The sequence below is a fragment of the Taeniopygia guttata genome, chromosome 37 (genome assembly GCF_048771995.1).
Source record: "Taeniopygia guttata chromosome 37, bTaeGut7.mat, whole genome shotgun sequence".
NCBI classification, from domain to species: Eukaryota; Metazoa; Chordata; class Aves; order Passeriformes; family Estrildidae; genus Taeniopygia; species Taeniopygia guttata.
Genome location: NC_133062.1, coordinates 3,962,010 through 3,981,963, shown reverse-complemented (window position 1 = coordinate 3,981,963; position 19,954 = coordinate 3,962,010). Strand labels below are relative to the sequence as shown.

The 19,954-nt window shown below is 54.3% G+C and overlaps 1 pseudogene; it reads right to left on the bottom strand.

Moving 5' to 3' along the window:
* Window positions 1-19,954, bottom strand: part of LOC116807532 (uncharacterized) — a 1,256,502-nt pseudogene that overhangs the window by 513,911 nt on the left and 722,637 nt on the right.

Here is a 19,954-nt window from a genome sequence, read left to right as displayed (position 1 = left end):
TAAGGAAGTTGAAAAAGGGGGGAGAGGTGATTGGCAGACTCACCTCTCCAGGATGTAGGATTAATGTTAGAAAGTGGACTGATATTGGAATGTGGCTGCTGAAATGTGAAGAGAGAAAAAGAAAGAGAAAGAGAGAGAAAGGGAGAGAGAGAGAGTGCGAAGGGGAGAGCGAAATACACCCCCAAGGTCCCCTCAGCCACAGCTATCTGTAAGTTCTCCCCCATTCCTGCTAGGCAGAGTGACAACAAGGAGGGGGGGAAGTGGGGAAGGACAGAGTTAAACCCAAGGCTGTGAACAGGACCACCAGTAGAGATAAGATCAAGGCAGAGATTGTGACTCTCACAAAGTGGTTTATTGTCTTAAGCAAGATTTCTTTTTTCTTTCTGATTGCTGTTGTTAAGAAGACAAGGCTTTTGTTCTGAAGACTAAAAGTCTGTAAGACTAAAACAGTTAAATGTTACCCAAAAAGTAAAAGGCAAGAGATGTGATACATCTCATGTTAAAATTGGCCTGGTCTTTTTTATTTAACTAATTATAGCTCACAGGAAGAAGAATTGGTCTCTGCAGATATTAACACAGCTGGGTACAAGAAGAAGAAGTGGCTGTAGAAAAAGAGTTTAGTTAAACTCAGAAAGTTTTAAAGAAAACTAATGGTAAAAGTTCATGCAGTATTGTTTTTCTTTTAACACTGTGTTATTAAGAAATCCTTTCCAGGTACTACTGAAGCAGCAATCCAAACCACGGAAAGAGGGTGAATTCATGCCAGCAAAACCAAAGGACTTGTGAGGAAACTTGAGGAATGGACTATCACATCTAAACTGGGTGATACCAAATTGACTTCCAACCAGGACTGGGTGGTAATAGTTTGGGAAGACCCAAATGATCCAAGGCAGGTACAAAGAATAACACCTCACTGAGAAATAAGGCAAAGCTTGCATCACTGGTTCTAAGCCCTGTCTGAATAAACCCTGAGACGCCTCCGACACCTCCTTGGCAGAGGAACACTGCCACTTCAAACAGGAGGATCGGGAGTGTTTCAGTCAAAGAGTTCTTATAGCCTGGCCTCAGCCTGTGCCTTGTACAGGGAAGAAGGGAAATTGCCATCAGTACTATGCTGTCTACTTTATTTGATTCATCCCAATACTGGACACGCTAGCTGGGTTACAAGTGAATGTTTAAATTATGAGAATAATTTGCATTGTAGCTCACAAAATCTATGTTCTTGTTGCAAGAGGTATCAGTACTGAATCAATTCCCTATGCAGATAGAACCCAAAATAACTGAAGTAATAACTTTGTTTTGTGGATGGGAATTATTAGTGCCTGTTGAGTGAGAGATACCTGAGGAACAGTGGGAAGCCACAGTTAAGGAGTGTCGAAAAGGACTTGCCTAAAAAAATGAGTAAAAAGGAGTGACAAGGGAAACAGAGGGCAAGCCTGGACTGAGCACTGTACTCACCACCGAGAAGATCACACGTACCTGCTGTGGGAAGCAACCCCACAGGCAGGGGAGGTGGGGGTATAAGCCATGCCAGACCTCTGTCATTCCTGTTTCTGTCTCTCATTTGTTGTCTTTTCCCTTCTGAGATACCAGCAAGATCATGTCCCAAATGCTAGAGAAAGTATTACACAGAAAGGAACCAAAGTTCCTTTTTGTTACACACACCCATGTCAACAGCCACAGACCCACCCAAACTGAGTACCTGCAGGCAAAATGGGGAAAATATTGGATTACAAGGAACTTGGGAAAAAGTTGTAATACTTGGGGCATGGAATGTCCAAAAGGAGAGAGATGGATTTGTTTTACATTTGATCTTAGAGATATAGTCCAAGATTCAGTAAAGAGACAATTAGTAAACAAAAAGGTGAAACCAGCACAGCAATCTAGCTCTGTATTAACCCCAAATTATATACTGTATCGTATTATAGGACTCCAAGCAGTTATAGAGGAGATAACAAACAAAGCTGCTCAGGCACTGGAATTAATATTGAGTCAGCAAAGCCAAACTATAACTGCAGTGTATTAAAATAGGTTGGCTTTGCGCTATTTATTGTCTAAAGAATGGGGTGTACAGATTGTTGAAAATAGATGGCAATGAGGGCGTCATCCTGGAAAAAACAAAGGATATCAGAAAAAAATTATGACCCTGGTATCAGTCCAAAAAAAACCAAAGGGAAAATAATGTTAAAAACTAACAGGTGGGGTAATGTATTGAGAATGGGATGGTGGAAGAAATTAGAATTCTTCCTTTTATGTGTTACAAGTGTTTTGATATTTCTTCTTTGTTTAATCCCATGTTTTATTTGATTACCAACAGAGTCCAAAGAATGCAAGAGGATAAGAAATATTGCTCAAGCCAAATGATTTATAAAGAATAAGAGGAGAGATTGTGACAAATGCATATTTATAATTGGCTTTTCGCAAGTGTTACAATGAATATTATATGTGTCATGTTAGAAAGTTTATGCTGTTCCATAGGATCTCAATTCCATATAATCCCAGTCCAGTTTGTCCCAGTCCATAGGATCCTGGTTCCATATTTGATCCCAATCTCTAGTTGATCCCCGTCCCTATTTGATCCCAGTCCATACTTGATCCCAGTTCCTATTTTATCCCAGACTATATTTGATCCCAGTTCATATTTGATCCCAGTCCCTATTTTATCCCAGACTATATTTGATCCCAGTCCCTAGTTGATCCCAGTCCCTAGTTGATCCCAGTCCATATTCTGAGGACGCTGGACTCCAGGATGGTTTGGGTGGATGGAGATGAGAGATCTCTGGAGGCTGCTCTTAGAATATCTGGTTTATTAGAGAGGGTGAAAGGCCCTGCTTGGAGTCACCAGACCTGACCCGTGGCAGGCCCGAGGGCGTGGGGGAAGGGAGAGGCAAGGGGTAGAGGGAGATAAGAGAGGATCCCAAGAGGATGTTCCAGGAGAGGGGCAGTTCCAAGAGAAGGGAAGTTCCAAGAGAGCGTCTGGCTCCTCAGGGACTCCTTGTCAGGGGCTTCAAGGTGGGCTGGAACAAGACTCAGGCCAATGGGGTCACAGACTCCTGATGCTTCAGGGGAGGGTTACAGGTGTGGGATGAACCATACATTGGGGTGAGATCCAACAGTCCATTTGACCCTTGGACCTACCTGTAGGTAAGGGCATTGTTCAACCAGAAGGGGGGATTGTCTTCGTCCTGGCTGTACGATTCTGTTCTACTTGTGCAGTGACTACGGTTTGGTATGTCACAACTTGTTACCATCTCAGTCTCTGTATTTTCTAAACCTTTTGCCAGGCAGTCATATTTATAAGGCTTTCCTATTTGATCTTCCCCAACACATATGATCCCAGGCCATATGATCCCAGTCCCAATTTTATCCCAGTCTATATTTGATCCCAGTCCATAGGATCCCAATCCACATCTGATCCCAGTCTCTATTTGAACACAGTCCGTAGTTGATCCAGGCCTCCAGTTGATCCAAGTCCATATGATCTCAGTCCCAATTTGATCCCAGTCTGTAGGATCCCAGTCCCTATTTTATCCGAGTCCCTTGTTGATACCAGTCCATAGGATCCCAGTCCATATTTGATCCTTGTCCGTATTTGATCCCAGTTCAGTTCATTCCAGTCTGTAGGGCCCCAGTCCCTAATTGATCCCAGTCCTTAGCTGATCCTAGACCACAGGATCTCAGTGCATATTTGATCCCAATCTCTGGTTGATCCCAGTCTATATGGCCCTGCACACATTCCAGAGGTCTGGAATTTCAGCTCCCAGCCAGGAAAAGACATTCCCTTTGCCCTCGAAGGCAAAGCTCTTGCGAAGGGGCTGAAAGTCAAGTGGAGCAAAATCCTACAGAGACATTTCACTGCTGGCCTCCATAACTTCAGCTCCTGAACTAAGAATTAAAATAATAATTGGAAAATAAAATAATTTAAAAATCAGGGTTGGGTCATTGGGGGCAGAGGGGGCAATTAAATTAGAGGAGGATTCAATTAAATCCGGGAAGGATCTTTGGTGGTCCCTGAGGAAATTAAATTGGGGGAGGGTCTTTGGAGGTCCCCTGGGTCAAGGGAGACACGGAGAGAGAAACAGAGCAGGCAAAGAGAGGTGGGAGGGAAAGGAGGACACAAATACAATCAGCTGAGAAGGTGGTGCCCTGAAAAACAGAACTGCCACTGACTGGGAATAAACAGCAAAGAAATCACTAAGTCTGAAAGTTTTATTTGCTATCAAATACATCCCAGCCACCCAGCCCCACACAATCCCCATCTCACCGCTCCAAATTGGGATCCCACTTCTCCCGATCTCCTCCCAAACCCATCTCACCCTGGCAGCTGTGGAATCAAGAGTGTTTGGTGTGGGATTAAGTTTTTTTTTTTGTGGTGGACAGAAGGAATTTGAGGTGGGATTAAGGCTCTGTGGGTTAAAATTCAGTTGTTTTCAGTGGGATGTGAGTGGATTTAAGGTGAAAGATCGATCCCTCTTGGCTCTTGGAGCACAGAGAGATTGAGAAGAGAAAAAAATGAAGGTCAACATGAAAGGAGAAGCAGCCAGGTGTGTTCCCAACATGGATGACAGGGAATGTGGGTCACCAGGGCTGTGCCCAATGTGGGTCCTCCAGTGGGGGATGGAGTTTAGCTCTTCTCGCACTCGGGGCACTTGCAGGGCTTCCCTTACCGGTGCCTCCCTTGGTGTCGGGTCAAGTGAGAGTTCCTTGAGAATCTCTTCCCACACTCCCCACACTCGTAGGGCCTCTCCCCGGTGTGGATGCGCTGGTGCCTGAGGAGGTGGGAGTTCTGCCTGAATCCCTTCCCGCAGTCGGAGCAGCGGAAGGGCCTCTCCTCTGTGTGAACCGGATAGTGCAGGAGGAGATGGGAGCTGGTCTGAAACCTCTTCCCACACTCAGAACACTCGTAGGGCCTTTCCCCAATGTGGGTCCTCTGGTGCTTGATCAGGCTGGAGCTGTGGCTGAAGCTCTTCCCACACTCCCCACACTCGTAGGGCCTCGCCCCGGTGTGGATCCTCTGGTGCATGATCAGGTGGGATCTCTGGCTGAAGCTCTTCCCACACTCAGAACACTCGTAGGGCCTCTCCCCAGTGTGGATCCTCTGGTGCATGATGAGGTGGGATCTCTGGCTGAAGCTCTTCCCACACTCAGAACACTCGTAGGGCCTCTCCCCAGTGTGGATGCGCTGGTGGCTGAGGAGGTGGGAGTTGTGCCTGAATCCCTTCCCGCAGTCGGGGCAGCAGAAGGGCCTCTCCTCTGTGTGAACCGGATAGTGCTGGAGGAGATGGGAGCTGGTCTGAAACCTCTTCCCACACTTGGAACACTCGTAGGGCCTCTCCCCAGTGTGGGTCCTCTGGTGCACGATCAGCTCGGATCTCCACCTGAAGCTCTTCCCACACTCCGAGCACTTGTGGGGCTTCTCCCCATCATGGAGCTGCTCAGGGACCCCCAGCTTTGACCTCTGGCTCCATCTCCAGCCACCTCCCCGGCCCAGGGTGGGTCTTTCCCCCTCAGATCCCCGCGATCTGCGTTTGCAGCCCCTCCTCGTGCGGGATCTCCGGGGCTTTTCCTCCCCGTCGGGTTCCTGCGCTATGGAGCCGCTCAAAACGGCCTCTTCCACCAGGTTCTGCCGCGGGGATTGGTCCTCCCTGCTCTCCATCCTCAGCTCCTGCTCTGGGGGAGGAAGGACAAGGAGAGGCTCTTCCTCTTCCTCGCAGCCTCCCAGGGGCTGGGAATGGGAAATCCTGGTTTGGGGAAAACAAGGGATGAGCACGATGAGTTTGAAGCTCCCTCTGTCCCAGTCCATCCCGAGAAGTCCCTGGCCACCTGGGCTCCATAAAAACCTCCCGAACACCGAGATCCAGCCCTGAAAAAGCCTCCCAGGAGTTCCCCGTCCCTGCTCCCTCCCCTTTGCTGTTCGGGGCTCCCCCCTGTCCCAGCCTCTGGGGTCACACTTGGATTGGGGGTCCCCCTTCTCCTCGCTGCCCGCCCTCCCCAGGCTGCCGGGAGTCCCAGCAATCCCAAAAGCTCCGCCGTCTTGGCTCTCCCCATTCAGGGGTGCTGGGGCTGTTTGGGCTCCCGGGCTCCCTTCTCCCCTCCTTCCCTGCTCTGGGCTGCCGGGGCTCCAAGGAGTCCCCCCAAGGGGACTTTTCCGCTCCGCTTCGCAGTTCTTCCTTCTCCAAACATCTCCCCAAAAAACCCAACCCAGGCACCCCCCAGGAGACCTGGCCCGAGCTCCCCCTCCCCGCTCACCTGCGGGATGGGGGGCAATGATCCCACAGGTGGGGGCTGCGAATTCAGGCAGGGCTGACCGCGTGCTTCTCTCTGCTCTGCTCCATCCGCCTTTCAACCTCCTCTTCCTCTTCCTGCCACCCCTCCTCTTCCATCCCCCCTCCTCCTCCTCCCTAAGCCCACCTCCCGCTCCTCCTCCATCCCTGCCCTTCTTCCCTGCCCTTCCTTCCCCCTCCTCCTGCTCTCTAACCCCACCGCCTTCTGCTCCCTCATCCCTCCTCTTCCATCCCCCCTCCTCCTCCTCCTCCTGCCCCTCGCTATCCCCACCTCCTTCTCCTCTTTCATCCTCCCTCCTCCTCCTCTTCGTTATTCCCACCTCTTTCTCCTCTTCCATCCCTCCCCTTCCATACCCCCTCCTCCTCCTCCCCATCCCCACCTCCCGCTCCTCCTTCATCCCTGCCCTTCCCTCCCTCCTCCTCCTCCCCCAGCAGCAGCGGCACCCTTGGTTCCCGTTCCCGCAGCCCCGGCAGCCCGCGGCAGGAGCGGGGATGGAGCCGGGACAGGTCGGGATGGGCAGCGCGGGGCTCTCGGCTGCTCCCAGCCGCTGTTCCAGGGGGGAACCCGGCCCGGGCCAAAGGAGAGGCAAACTGGGCAAACTGGGGGCTGCACATTCAAACTGGGGCTGCCTGGGGACCCTGCCTGGGCACTGCCGGCCCTTGGGGCTCCTCTCAGGAGATCAGGAGGGGGGAACGCAGAGAGGGCTCGGGGATGCCAGGAGTGGCAGCATTGGGAAGGACTGGTTTGTACTGGGATTGTACTGGAATCATACTGGGAGCAGCTGGGCCCATGCCAGGGCAGACTGCAGTCACACCGAGGGAGACTGGGATCGTACTGGGATCATACTGACACAGAGTAGGAGCCTACGGGGGCCAACTGAGACCATGCTGGGGGCAAATGGGATATACTGGGAGGGACTGGGAGCATGATGAGGGTGACTGGGAGCAGCTGTGAGCAACTGGGATCATGCTAGGAGCAACTGGGAGGAACTGGGAGTCACTGGGTGCCTGCTGGGGATGACTGGAAACGACTGGGCTTATACTGGGATCATGCTGGAGGTGACTGGGATCATACTGGCAGTGAGTGCCACGACACTGAGGCTGACTGGGAGCGGTTGTGAGCAAATGGGATCGCGCTGGAAGGAACTGGGAGTGAGTGGGAATATGCTGGAAGGAACTGGGGGACACTGTGAGAGACTGGGAGGGACAGTGAGGGTGAAAGGGGCAACTGGAACCATGTGGAGCACAACTGGTTCATATTGGCACTGACTGGGAGCACACTGGCATCATCTCTGGATCATACTGGGAGGGACTGGACTAATACTGGGAGTGTCCGAGAGTGACTGGGAACACACCATGCACAGCATCCCTGTACTGGGGGTGACTGGGAGCAACTTGGAGCACTCTGGGAGCAAATGGCATCATACTGGGATTGACTGGGTTGATGTAGCTGGAGGCAACTGGGACCATACTGCGAGTGATTGGAAGTTACTGGGATTATACTGGGACCATACTGGGAGTGCTGGCATGTGACAAGGATCATACTGGAGGTTACTGGGCTCATACTGGTGATGAAAGGGAGGAACTGGGATCCCACTTTGGGCTACTGGGAGCAACTGAGAAAAACTGGGATCATGCTGCAAGCAAACTGGAGGAATTGGGAATGACTGGATGCAGGCTGGAGACAACTGGGACATACTGGGCATGACTGAGATCATACTGGGATAACAAGCACCTTACTGGGATCACTGGGAGTGTCTGGGAATGACCACAGAGATGCTGAAGGCAACTGGGATTTACTGGGGATGTCTGTAACCTTACTGGGGTGACTGGGAACACACTGGGAACAACAGGGACCATGCTGGGGAGAACTGAGAGCGAGTGGAAGTGAGTGGGTCTACACCGGGGACAACTGGGCATGACTGGGACCATGCTGGGAGCAACTGGGATCATATGGGGAGTGATGGGGTTGATACAAGGGACAACTGGGGGCAACTGGGATCACACTGGGGAGAACAGGAAGCAACTGAAAGCATGCTGGGGGCAACTGGGATCCTACTGGATCTTACTTGGAGCAACTGGGATCAGGCTGGAAGCAACTGAGGACAACTGGAGTGACTGGGAACATGGTGGGAGCAACTGGGATACACTGGGAGAGACTGAAACCACAGTGGGGGTAAATGGGAACAACCGGAACCACAGTGGATGATAATGGGAGCAGCTGTGCCCATGCTGGATTCATACTGGGATCCTACTGGAACTGGCTGGCATCATACTGGGAATGACTGGAAGTGTGCTGGCTGTGACTGGAACCATGCTGGAGGTGACTGGGAGCAACTGGGCCCACCCTGGGAGTGACAGGGAGTCATTCTGGGCAGGGCTGGAATCATACTGGGAGTGACTGGAACCATACTGGGGGGGACTGGGTGCAGCTGGGATCATCCTGGGAGCCACTGGGATTCCAGCAGGTGTGAATGGTTCCTGGCTGGGGGTCACTGGGAGCTACTGGGCCCATGTTGGGAGGAAAATCTGGACACACTGGAAGCAACTGGGACCAACTGGAAGGTACTGGAACTGTGCTGAGGGGACTGAGACCACAAATGGGGAAACTGGGTTCATAGTGGGAGCGACTGGGACCACACTTTGGGCAACTGCCAGAAACTGGGATCATGCTGGAGGCAACTGGGAGTAACTGGGAAAGACTGGGATCATTTTGAGGTCACCAGAACCTTACTGGGCCAACTGGAATATACTGGGAGTGTCTGTGACCATACTGGGGGGACTGGAACCACACTGGGAACAGCTGGGACCATGCTGGGGACAGCTGAGAGTGAGTGGGACCATGCTGAGAGGGACTGGGACTATTTTAGGGACACCTGAGATCATACTGGGAGGAACTGGGAACAACTGCAACCATTCTGGCAGCAACTGGGATCATACTGGGATCACAGTGGGAGCAGCCGGGTCCATGCTGGGTGAGACTGGGAGGAGGGTGACTCCATGGAGGGTGACAGGAATCATACTGGGATTGACTGGGAGTGGCTGTGAGCAACTGGAATCATGCTGAAAGTAACTGGGAGGAAGTGGGAGGGACTGGGAGCATGCTGGGAGTGACTGGGATATACTGGGAGAGACTGGGAGTCATAGGGATCATACTGGTGGTTACTGGGGTCATGTCGGCATTGACAGGGAGCAACTGGGATCACACTGGGGGGCACTGGCATCATACTGGGAGTGACTGGGATCATACTGGGATTACAGTGGGTGCCAAGGGACCCTGACTGGGGGTTACTGGGAGCTGCCAGGCCCATGCTGGGAGCCAAATGCACACACACTGAGAGCAACTGGGAGCAACTGGGAATGACAGGAGTCATGCAGGTGACAACTGGGATGTACTGGCAGTGACTGGGATAAAACTGGGGGCAGCTGAACCATGCTGAGGTAACTGGGAGTGCCTGGCAAAGACTCTGGGAATGTTCCAGGCAACTGGGATGTACTGGGAGTACCTAAGAACATGCTGGTGGTGACTGGGACCACACTGGGAGCCACTGGGAATGTGCTGGGGGCAACTGGGACCATGCTGGGGGCAAGTGTGAGTGACTGGGGCCCTGCTGGGGGAGACTGGGATCATACTGGACTCATATTGGGATCATACTGGGAGTGACTGGGACTATACTAGGAGCAACTGGGAGAAGTGGGAACACACCGGAGAAAAGTGGGAGCAACTGGGACTTGCTGGGGGCAAATAGCGTCATAATGGGGAATGACTGAGAATGACTGGGCTCATACTGAGAGAAACAGGGATCCTGCAGGGAGTGAGGGGAAGTGACCAGGGTGATACTGGGACTGACTGGGCTCATCCTGGGAGTGCCCAGGAAACTGGAAGCACACAGGGGTAGGAACAGGGCACCTGCTGGGAGCAGCCCCTGGCGGCCCCGGTACCCCCGAACCCCTTTCCCGGCCATGCCGCCCCTCCAGCCCCAGCACCCCCATTGCCGGGTGCCGGCACTGCCAGGGGTCCCCCCTCTCGGGGTCCCCGCTGGGGCTCCTGGGGCTCTCCTCTCTCTGCGCTCCCGCCCAGGGAAGCCGCGGCTCTCCCGGGGCTCCCCAAATCCGGGGTCCCCCCGCCGCTCCCGCCGCTCCCGCGCGGTCCCCACGCGGCCCCGGCAGAGCTCGGAGGGCCCGGCCGGGAAGCCCAACCCGCACCGCGGGGGGACCCGCATCCCCCCGGCCCCGCCGGGGCTCTGCCGCCACCCGCACCGGGACCCCCCAAAAACACCTCCCGGGGACCCCCGATGTCCCCCCGAGGGAAGCTGCGGCTCGGCCTTGGAGCCCCGCCAGCTCCAAACATCCCCCCAAAAACCCCAAACCCAGGGAGCCCCGGGATATTTGGGGCCAGCTCCCCCTGCCCGGGCACCTGCGGGATGGGGGCGACGCTCCCGGGGTGCTGCGAGTTCAGACAGAGCCGGAGCCCCGCGGTTCATCCTCCCCGCTCCTCCTGCTGCTCCCGCTGCCGCTCCGCCCTTCCTCCCTCCTCCTCCTCCTCCCCGCAGCCGCGGGAGGGGCGGGGATGGAGCCGGGACAGGTCGGAACGCAGAGAGGGGTGGGGGGTTGCCAGGAGTGACTGGGCTGTACTGGGATCATACTGGGAGCAGCTCCTGGGTGACTGATCCTACTGGGATCATACTGGGATCATACTGGGAGTGAGGAGGAGCAGCGCGGTGGCTCCAGCGCTGGGGCTGGGGGCGCTCCTGGCGGGCGAGGGGGGAGTTGGACCCCCGGCACCGGGACCCTGAATCGCCATTGCCGGCACCGGGACACCCCCTGCTCCCCTTATCCTGCACAGGGACCCCCCTGAATCCCCCATTTCCGGACATCAGGGCCCTCTGCTCCCCTTTTCCCTGCTCCCAGCCTCTAGATTTCCCATGTGCCTGATCCTGGAACACCTTGGAACACCTTGGACCCCCATTCCTGCCTTTCCCAGCCCCCAGCCCCACCTTTGTGCAAAGCCAGAGACCCTCTGAACTCCCCCTTCCCAAACACCCCGGGTGTCCCCACCCTGGTACCCCTTTTTGGGAAACCCTGGACTCCCCTTCCCTGGGCTCAAGGACCCCTGGAACTCCCTTCTACCTCTCCATCCCTGCCCCCCCATTTCCGTGACCCTGAGACCCCCCTGCACCCCCATTCCTGAGAACCAAGACACCCTTTTACCCCTTTGCCCGGCACTGAGACCCCCCTGCACCCCCTTATCTGGCACCAACTCAACATGTTCCCAGCCCCCTCCTCTCCCAGCCCCCAGCCCACCCTTTTCCCTGACCTGGGACCCCTGGGCCCCCATTCCTGCCTCTCCCAGCTCCCAGCTCCTCCTTTCCTTACACTCAGGAGCCCTGGCACCCCTTTTCCTGGGCACAGGATTCCCTGGACACCCCATCCCAGCTCTCCCAGTCCCTGCACCCCCTTTCCTTGGATCTCAGCCATTGAACCTCCTTCCCAGCTCTGCCTGCTCTTCATGTCCCCCTTTTCCTTGGCCTGTGGACCCCCTGGATCCCCAAACTCTCACTTTCAGCCCCCTCAGCTCCCCCAAATCTTTGTGTCCCCCCAGTTCTCCACTCCCTGCAGTTCCTGGAAGTGGTGCTGTCAGAGCCCGGCCCGGGGGTCCCCCAGTCCTTGATTGTGGGGGACGTGGACGGGACCCCCCGTGAGCGCTGCGGCAGCGAGCGGGGCCGGATGGAGGCACAGACACCGGGGATGGGGGCGGGAGCTGAGCTGGGATATTGGGACAGCCAGAGCTGGGATATTGGGACAGCCAGAGCTGGGACATTGGGATAGCCAGAGTTGGGATATTGGGATAGCCAGAGCTGGGATATTGGGATAACCACAGCTGGGATATTGGGATAGCCAGAGCTGGGATATTGTGACAGCCAGAGATGGGATATTGGGATAGCCAGAGTTGGGACACTGGGATAACCAGAGCTGGGATATTGGGATAGCCAGAGCTGGGATATTGGGATAGCCAGAGCTGGGATATTGGGATAGCCAGAGCTGGGATATTGGGATAACCAGAGCTGGGATATTGGGACAGCCAGAGCTGGGATATTGGGATAACCAGAGCTGGGACATTGGGACAGCCAGAGCTGGGATTTTGGGATAGCCAGAGCTGGGATATTGGGATAACCAGAGCTGGGATTTTGGGACAGCCAGACCCAGCTCAAGGACAGGAACTGGCCCGTGGCCGACAGTGACCTGGAGACGGGGCCGGTACAACCAGAGCAGGGGCAGTGGGGGGAGCCGGGGGCTGGGCTGGGATCTGTGGGAATGGAGGACTCTGAGGGGCTGGGATGGGATCTCTGGGGATGGCAGGGATCTGTGGGGTTGGGATGGGAATCCAGGGAGCTCCAAGGGGCTCCCAGGGGCTGGGACACGACTCCATGGGTCTGTTCTCTCCTCGTTCCCAGGTCTCCACACAGTGCAAGGGGTTTCCAGCTGTGACCTCCTGTCCAACAGAGCGTCCATGGATTCCACCAGTACGGCTACAAGGGCTGGGATTTCATCTCTTTCCTGCTGGGATCCGGGAGCTTTGCAGTGTCCAGCGGTGCCACCTGGATCACCCAGAGGTGCTGGGAATCCAGAGGGATCATGGTGGAGCAGATGAAGCATTACCTGGGGCACACCTGTGTGGAAAGGCCCCCAAAATACATCAGATATGGTCGGGAGGCTCTGGAGCACAAAGGTGGGTGTGGGAGGGGAAGGGCAATTCCTATGGGAATGGGGGATTCAGGAATGGGGGACTTGGGAATGCAGGAATTGCCATGGAATTTCCATGGCCAGATCTCACTCTCATCCCAGTCAGGTGAGAATTCCATGGATGGACCCCCCCTAACCCACTGCCATGGGAATTCCATGGGGAAATGATTGGAATTGATGACCAATCCAATGAGAGCAGTGCAATGAGAAGTATTCCCTGCGGGGATTCCATGGGACATCGATCCCAATCCTTTGCCCAGGCCGGCTCTGCTGTGCCCGTAGCTGCACCAGGGGAGTGCCCTGTCCCTGCCCTGAGCCCAGCACGAGCCTTTCCTTGGGTGTTCCGTGCCCTGCCCAGGGCAGGAGGGCACTGCCGGAGCGGCTTTGGTGGCCCCGGGCACCCGGCTGGGCTGCAGCCACTGCAGGGGCTCCTGGGGAATGTTCCAGAGCAGAGCTGAAAGCAAACAGCAGTTTCTGGAGGGGATTCTGCCCCTGGGCCTGTGCTGGGAGCCCAAGGGCAACAGCCCAAAGTGCTGGGGCTCAGTGTCCCTCGGCCAGGCCGTGTTCCCTGGCTGTCCCCTGTCCCTGTCTTCTGTCCCTCAGCTGTCCCCTGTCCCTCGGCTCTGTGGGGCCGGGGGTGGCAGCAGGACCTGGGGCAGCCCTGGGGGAGAACAACCCTGAGCCCCAGCTGGGCCAGTTCCCCCAGCTCCCCCCAGGCCACTCCCAGCATGGGCCCTGTGGCTCCCAGTCACCCCAGTATGGTCCCAGTCACTTCCAGTTACACTCAGTGTGATCCCAGTATCATCCCATTCACTCCCTGTGTGATCCCAGCATGATCCCAGCATGTTCCCAGGTGTTCCCATTCATCCCTATAATAGTTCCAGGCACTCCCAGTATGGTTCCAGTCCTTCCCAGTATGATCCCAGTATGAACCCAGTCACTCTCATTATGGTACCATTTGCTCCCAGTAAGGTCCCAGTCACTCCAAGTCACCCAGTATGATTCCAGTCACTCCCAGTATGATTCCAGTCACTCCCAGATAGTCCCAGTATTATTGCAGTAACTTCCTTTATGGTTCCTCTGTGATCCCAGTCACTCCTGGTTAATGCTGCCAAGGGTCCCAGGGGTCCATCTGACCCCCGGGCTGCCGCTGCCGTGGGTGTCCGGATAGCGCTGCGCTGTCAGGCTCAGCCAGTCTGGGTCCCTCGGCTCAGCTCCCAGCCACAGGCAACTTAGCGAGCACCTCTGGAGTGATTTCAGCTCTGTGAGTTCAGCTCTTGGTGATTTCGCTCTGTGCTCACAAGTGCCTCTGGCTGACAGACACACAGGGATAGAGAGAGGAAAAGGCTGTATGCGGTTCCACAGCGATGTCCTTTATTGCCAGCTCCTCTGAAGGGATGCAGTGACAGTTCTGCCAAACTGGGTAGAAATGGGTGTTTATATGGGGTACTGGGGTGTTGGAAATTGTCCAGTTGCCAGGTTTGAGGAGAATACACCAATACCCTTACAGAGAGGTAAGAAGGGTCTGAATGCAGAAGAGGGGCTTCTTTGGTCCAGTCACCGTGACTTAGGCATTTCTTATCTTAGGCGAGTGACCGCCAGGGAGGCCTTGCAGGGCCTCTGACTGCTACAGTGACACTGCAGAACCTCATGGAACCAAGGGGCCATTGTGACACTGTGCTGCCCCATGGAATCAAGGAGACCATTGTGAACTCGGTGACCCCAAGGAACCAAGGGTCCATGGTGACCTTGTGCAGCCGCAGTGTCACAGAGGAGCCGCTGTGACACAGCGAGGGCACACGGAGCCCAGGGGCCATTGTGACACATCAGGGCTTTGTGGAACCACGAAGCCATTGTGACATTGCAAGGCCTCATGGAAGCACGGGGCCATTGTGGCACTGCAGAAGCAAGGGGAACATTGTGACACTCCAGGGCCTCATGGAACCAAGGAGACCATTGTGACACTGTGGGGTCCCATGGAACCAAGGGAACATGGAACAGGTCTGGCTGGCTGGGCTCCTGGGGACCACCTTACAGGTCTGGCTGACCCTGGCATGTTGAGGGCTGCTTCTCATCTGCCCCTGAAGCACTGGGACTCTGGGGTTTCCTTCCTGTGGGAGAGAACTGTCCTTCTCCTCCAGGGAACCAGGGCCAAAACTGGGATTTCTTCTCCAAATTTCCTTATGTAAAAGGATTGTTTCCAGATGAAATCTGCCAGGAGGAACAGCTCTGGCTGCCTTGACCACCCAAGGGTCACCTCTCATCTGCCTTTGAAACGCCGGGACCGTGTGCTTTTCTTTCTTATGAGAAAAAAACCATCCACCTCCTCCAGGCACCCATGGCCAAAACTGAGGATCTGCCTCCAGAATTCCCTATATCCAAGGATAGCTCCCAGACAGAAGCTGCCAGGACTGACAAGTCTGGCTGGCCTTGGCTTCCTGAGGGCTGCCATTCATGTACCTCTGAAACACCGGGGCTCTGTTCTTTTCTTCCTAATGTAAATAATTCTTCCTATCCAGGAACCCACAGCCAAAATTGAGATTCCACCTCCAAAATGCCCTGTGTCCAAGGATAGCCCCTAGATGAAAGGTACCAGGAGACACAGGTATGGCTGGCTTGGCCTAAGGGTGCCCACCTCTCATCTTCTTCCAGGACACTTGGACTTGCACTTCTCTTTCCTATAGGAAAAAATCATTCATCCTGTCATGGCCAAAACTGGGATTCCACCTCCAAAACTCCCTACATCCGAGGATTAATGCTTTGAGAAATGTTTTTTGTTGATTTAATGACCTATTAAACCTTTTCCCAAAGTTTCTCTTATCTTCTATGTTGCCAGAAAGGATGTTTTATTGTTTTGAGCTCCTGAGAATCTCTCCCTGGTATTTCTCCAGTGCATCCAACTCAGAGGACAGAACCAATTGTAATTCCTTTTAAATGTCCCATTGAGAGAGTTTTTTAGGGGATGGGGGTCAGGGCTTGTGTGTCCTGCTTGGCACAGCCCAGGCAGGGCTTTCACAGCCCCATCCCACACTCCATTTCCCAGCTGGAGCCGCTGGTGCCTCTGAGTTCTGTTGCCCCAGTCCCAGGGCCGCTCTCCTTGTCTGCCCATTCCCCCAGGGTCTCTGGGCAGGGATGGCCTCAGTGGGGGCTGCTGACATCCTCAGCAACTTGGAGGCTGCTGCTGAATTTTACTGCTCCAGAGGCTTCTTCAGCCTTCAGCTCTTCAGTGCAGGAATTCAGTGCTCCAGGGCTCATTAACATTCAGAATACCTTAACAAGCCAAGCCCTGGGAATCATTTAAGTTTTCAAATCTCTTGTGGTTGATTACACTATATTTAAAAGGAGAGTGAGAAAAGATTTCTTCAGGTCCTGTTTAGTTTTTTTTACTCCTAATAAATTGCTGTGTGAAATCTCCAATTGACACTGAATCCAAGTGCCTCCTCATGCAGTTGGAATAGATATGAAAATCAAGACCCTTTATGGCTGACAATCAATAACACTTTGTGCCTACACCCTCCCCACCATTTCCCTCACCCAAGCCCTGGCACCCAGACCAGCTGAGGAATGGAGTCACATCCAAGGGTGTCCTCAGGGCTCAGGACTGGGGCCAGGTCAGTCAAATCTCTTTATTGCTGATCTGGACGAGGCCATCGAGGGCGCCCTCAGTCAGTCCCAGGTGAGCCCAGGCTGGGTGGGAGTGTGGCTGTGCTGGAGGGCAGGAAGCTCTGCAGAGGGATCTGGACAGGCTGGAGCCATGGGCCCAGGACAATGGGATGAGGTTCACCAAGGCCAAGGGCCGGGTCCTGCCCTGGGCTCACAACGACCCCAAATCCCTGTCTGTGCCCTGCCCCTGATCCCCCAGCCTGTCCTGTTTCCTTCATCCCTGCATTGCCAGGGACTTTCTGGGACAAGGGAGCTCTGCTCTGGGGATGGAGGGAGGTCCCAGTGCCACCACTGGAGTGGGAACCACAACTCATCAGGTTTGTGTCCTTTGGGGGTCAGGAACTGGTGAGACTCAGAGGCACAGAAAGTTTCTCTTCATGGCCAACAGACCACAGTTGAACAGGACACAATTTAATAATAACCATGCTCTTCCCTGAGCTATGTGCAACGTCCCAGCAGCATCTGACGAGTCCAGCATCCACAAGTGATTTCCATGCTAGAATGAATTTCAGACAAATGTGGTTCTGTGATAGATATAAGCACAATTAAGTTCCTTTATTAGGATGCCCATTCTGGAGTGGGGGCAAAACAGCTCAAACAGTTCCTGATTTTCAAAGCTGTCAGTGGTGGATGAAGAAGAAAGGTCAAGCTGCTTTTAGTGTTGAGGAAATGCTAAAACCAGCCTGATTCATTTCATCTCCTCCTGGCCTGGCTGATCTCCCCTCTTTCCCCTTTCACCCATTGGCTTCTGTCTCCCACCAGGCCCCCCGGTGAAGAGCCTGGCTCTGTGTTCTCCATCCCCTCCTCGCTGGCACTGCCAGGCTGGCATGAGGAGCCCCTCAGCCTTCCCTGCTCCAGGATGGACAAGCCCAGCTCCCTCAGCCTCTGCTCACAGCCCAAGGGCTCCAGCCCCACCTTGGAGGCCCTTCCCTAACCCTGCTCCAGCTGCCAGACATCTTTCCTGCCCTGGGGAACCCAACCCAGGCCACAGGGACCTGGATAATCCATGTCCTTGAAGTCCTGGTCACACAGCCCTGGCTCCTTTTTCCCATGTTAGGCTCTGGGGTGGATCCTGTGGAACATCCTTTGGTGGAGGCTGTGGCTCCAGGGGGACCGGGGGGATACCGGGGGACAGGGACCCTGCTGGGCATGAACAGCATTGGACTTGTTGGGAGAAACTGTGAGGGGGAGCTGGGGCAGAGTGACCAACCCAGTGACCTCACAGAGCCCTCCTGGGATGTCACACAGCCCCTCTCTGATGTCACAGCCCATTCTGTAATGTCACACAGCAGGTCTCTGATGTCACAGCCAACTCTGCGATGTCACAGAGACAGTCTTTGATGCCGTAGCTGCTCAATGACCTCACATAACCCACTCTGTGATGTCATAGCCCACTCTGTGACCTCATGTTACCAGATGATAAATTTTCTCCCTGAGGTGAGCAACACTTGGAGTTTGTTCTCCAAAACCCCAGGCCCATGGAAACCACACAATGCCCATTGTGGGAGAAGGGGAACTGGAAGTTCACCAGCCTCAGTGTCCTGCCAGCTCAGCCAGGCCCACGGGAACATTGGGGTCCACGACCACCAGGGACCACCAGAGAGACCCCCAGGACAGAAGAACACATGGGTAAAGGGGAGGGGAAATGTGTTTTAATTCTGGGGAAATGATTATCAGATGTGTGTTTAGTCCAGGACAATCAATGAATACATGTGCAAAATACAGAATATGAACAGAAACTTTCCTGCACTCAGCATGCTCGGCTTTGGGAGGAGCTATCCCCCGTGCATCCAGATGAATAAAGAATGCTGCTTCTTAATGCTGCACTGGTGTTAAGGAGTTTTCTGTTTTACCGAATTTTTGGTAACACTCCACTCCCAAGGAAAGCTCTGTCTCCTGCTGTTCACAAACAGAGAAGGGCTGGCGGCAGATGTGGGGGTCGGAGGCTGCCTGGGGCACAGGGACCATGAAATAATCACGTTTTCAATGATCTGTGAAAGAAGGAGGGGCAGCAACAAAACTTCCACACTGGATTTAGGAAGGGCAGCCTGTGGCCTATTTAGGATGCAGATTTGGGGAGTACCAAATCAGGCACTGATTTTTTAAAGGGAAACAGCCCTTAAAAGCAAAGGGGTCCAGGAAGGATGGACACAGTTCAAGACAGTGATCTTAAGGGGGAAGGAGCAGCCTGTCCCAGTGTGGCAAAAGATGAGGTGGTGAGAAAAATGACTGTCCTGGCTGCCCATGGAGCTTTTGTGGGAACTCGGGGGAAGGAAGAAGGTGCATTAACTTTGGACAGAAGGTCAGGCAACTTAGGAATTGTTTAAGGATGTTGTTAGGTCATGCAGAAAAAAAAGGAAAGAGGTGGATTCTCAATAAGAGATTATTCTGGCCACTTCTGTGAAAAAGAATAAAAAATGTGTCTGTGAATAAATTCATAGAAAAATGTGGTATACAGAGAACCTCTACTCTTTATTGGATGCAGTGGAAAATATAGTAACTAAAGATAAAGAAAAGGTTGAGATACTTAACACCTTGTTTGTCTCAATTTTCAATATATGGAGAGGCTGTCCTCAGGACAAGAGTTCTGCTGAGCTGGTAGATGGGCACAGGGAGCAGAACAGCCCCCTGTAATCCAGGAGGAAGCAGCTGGTGACTTGCTGAGCCACTCAGACGCTCACAGGTGTATGGGATGGGATGGGATCCATCCTAGGGGCATGAGGGAGCTGGTGGATGAGCTCCCCAAGCTGCTCCCCATCATTTACCATCAGTCCTGGCTCACCAGGGAGGTCCCAGAGCACTGGAGGTGCCAGTGTGAGCCCATCCCCAAGAAGGGCTGGAAGGAGGATCTGGAGAACTCCAGGCCTGTCAGCCTGACCTCGGTGCCCGGCAAGGTTATGGAACAGATCACCTTGAGTGCCACCACAGGGCACCCACAGGATGGCCGAGGGGTCAGAGCCAGCCAGCGTGGATTTAAGAGGGGCAGGTCCTGCCTGAGCACCCTGATCTCCTTTTATAACCAGGTGACCCACCTGTGGGTGTGGGAAAGGCTGTGGATGTGTCCATCTGGACTTCAGCAAAGCCTTGGACACTGTCTGTGACAGCATTCCCTGGAAAAGCTGCAGCCCACGGCTTGGGCAGGTTCCCTCCTGGCTGGGAGATGGAAGAGCTGGCTGGAGGCTGGGCCCAGAGAGGGGTGGGGATGGTGCTGCACCCAGCTGGTGTCCAGTCCCTGGTGCTGTCCCCAGGGATCAGTGTTGGGC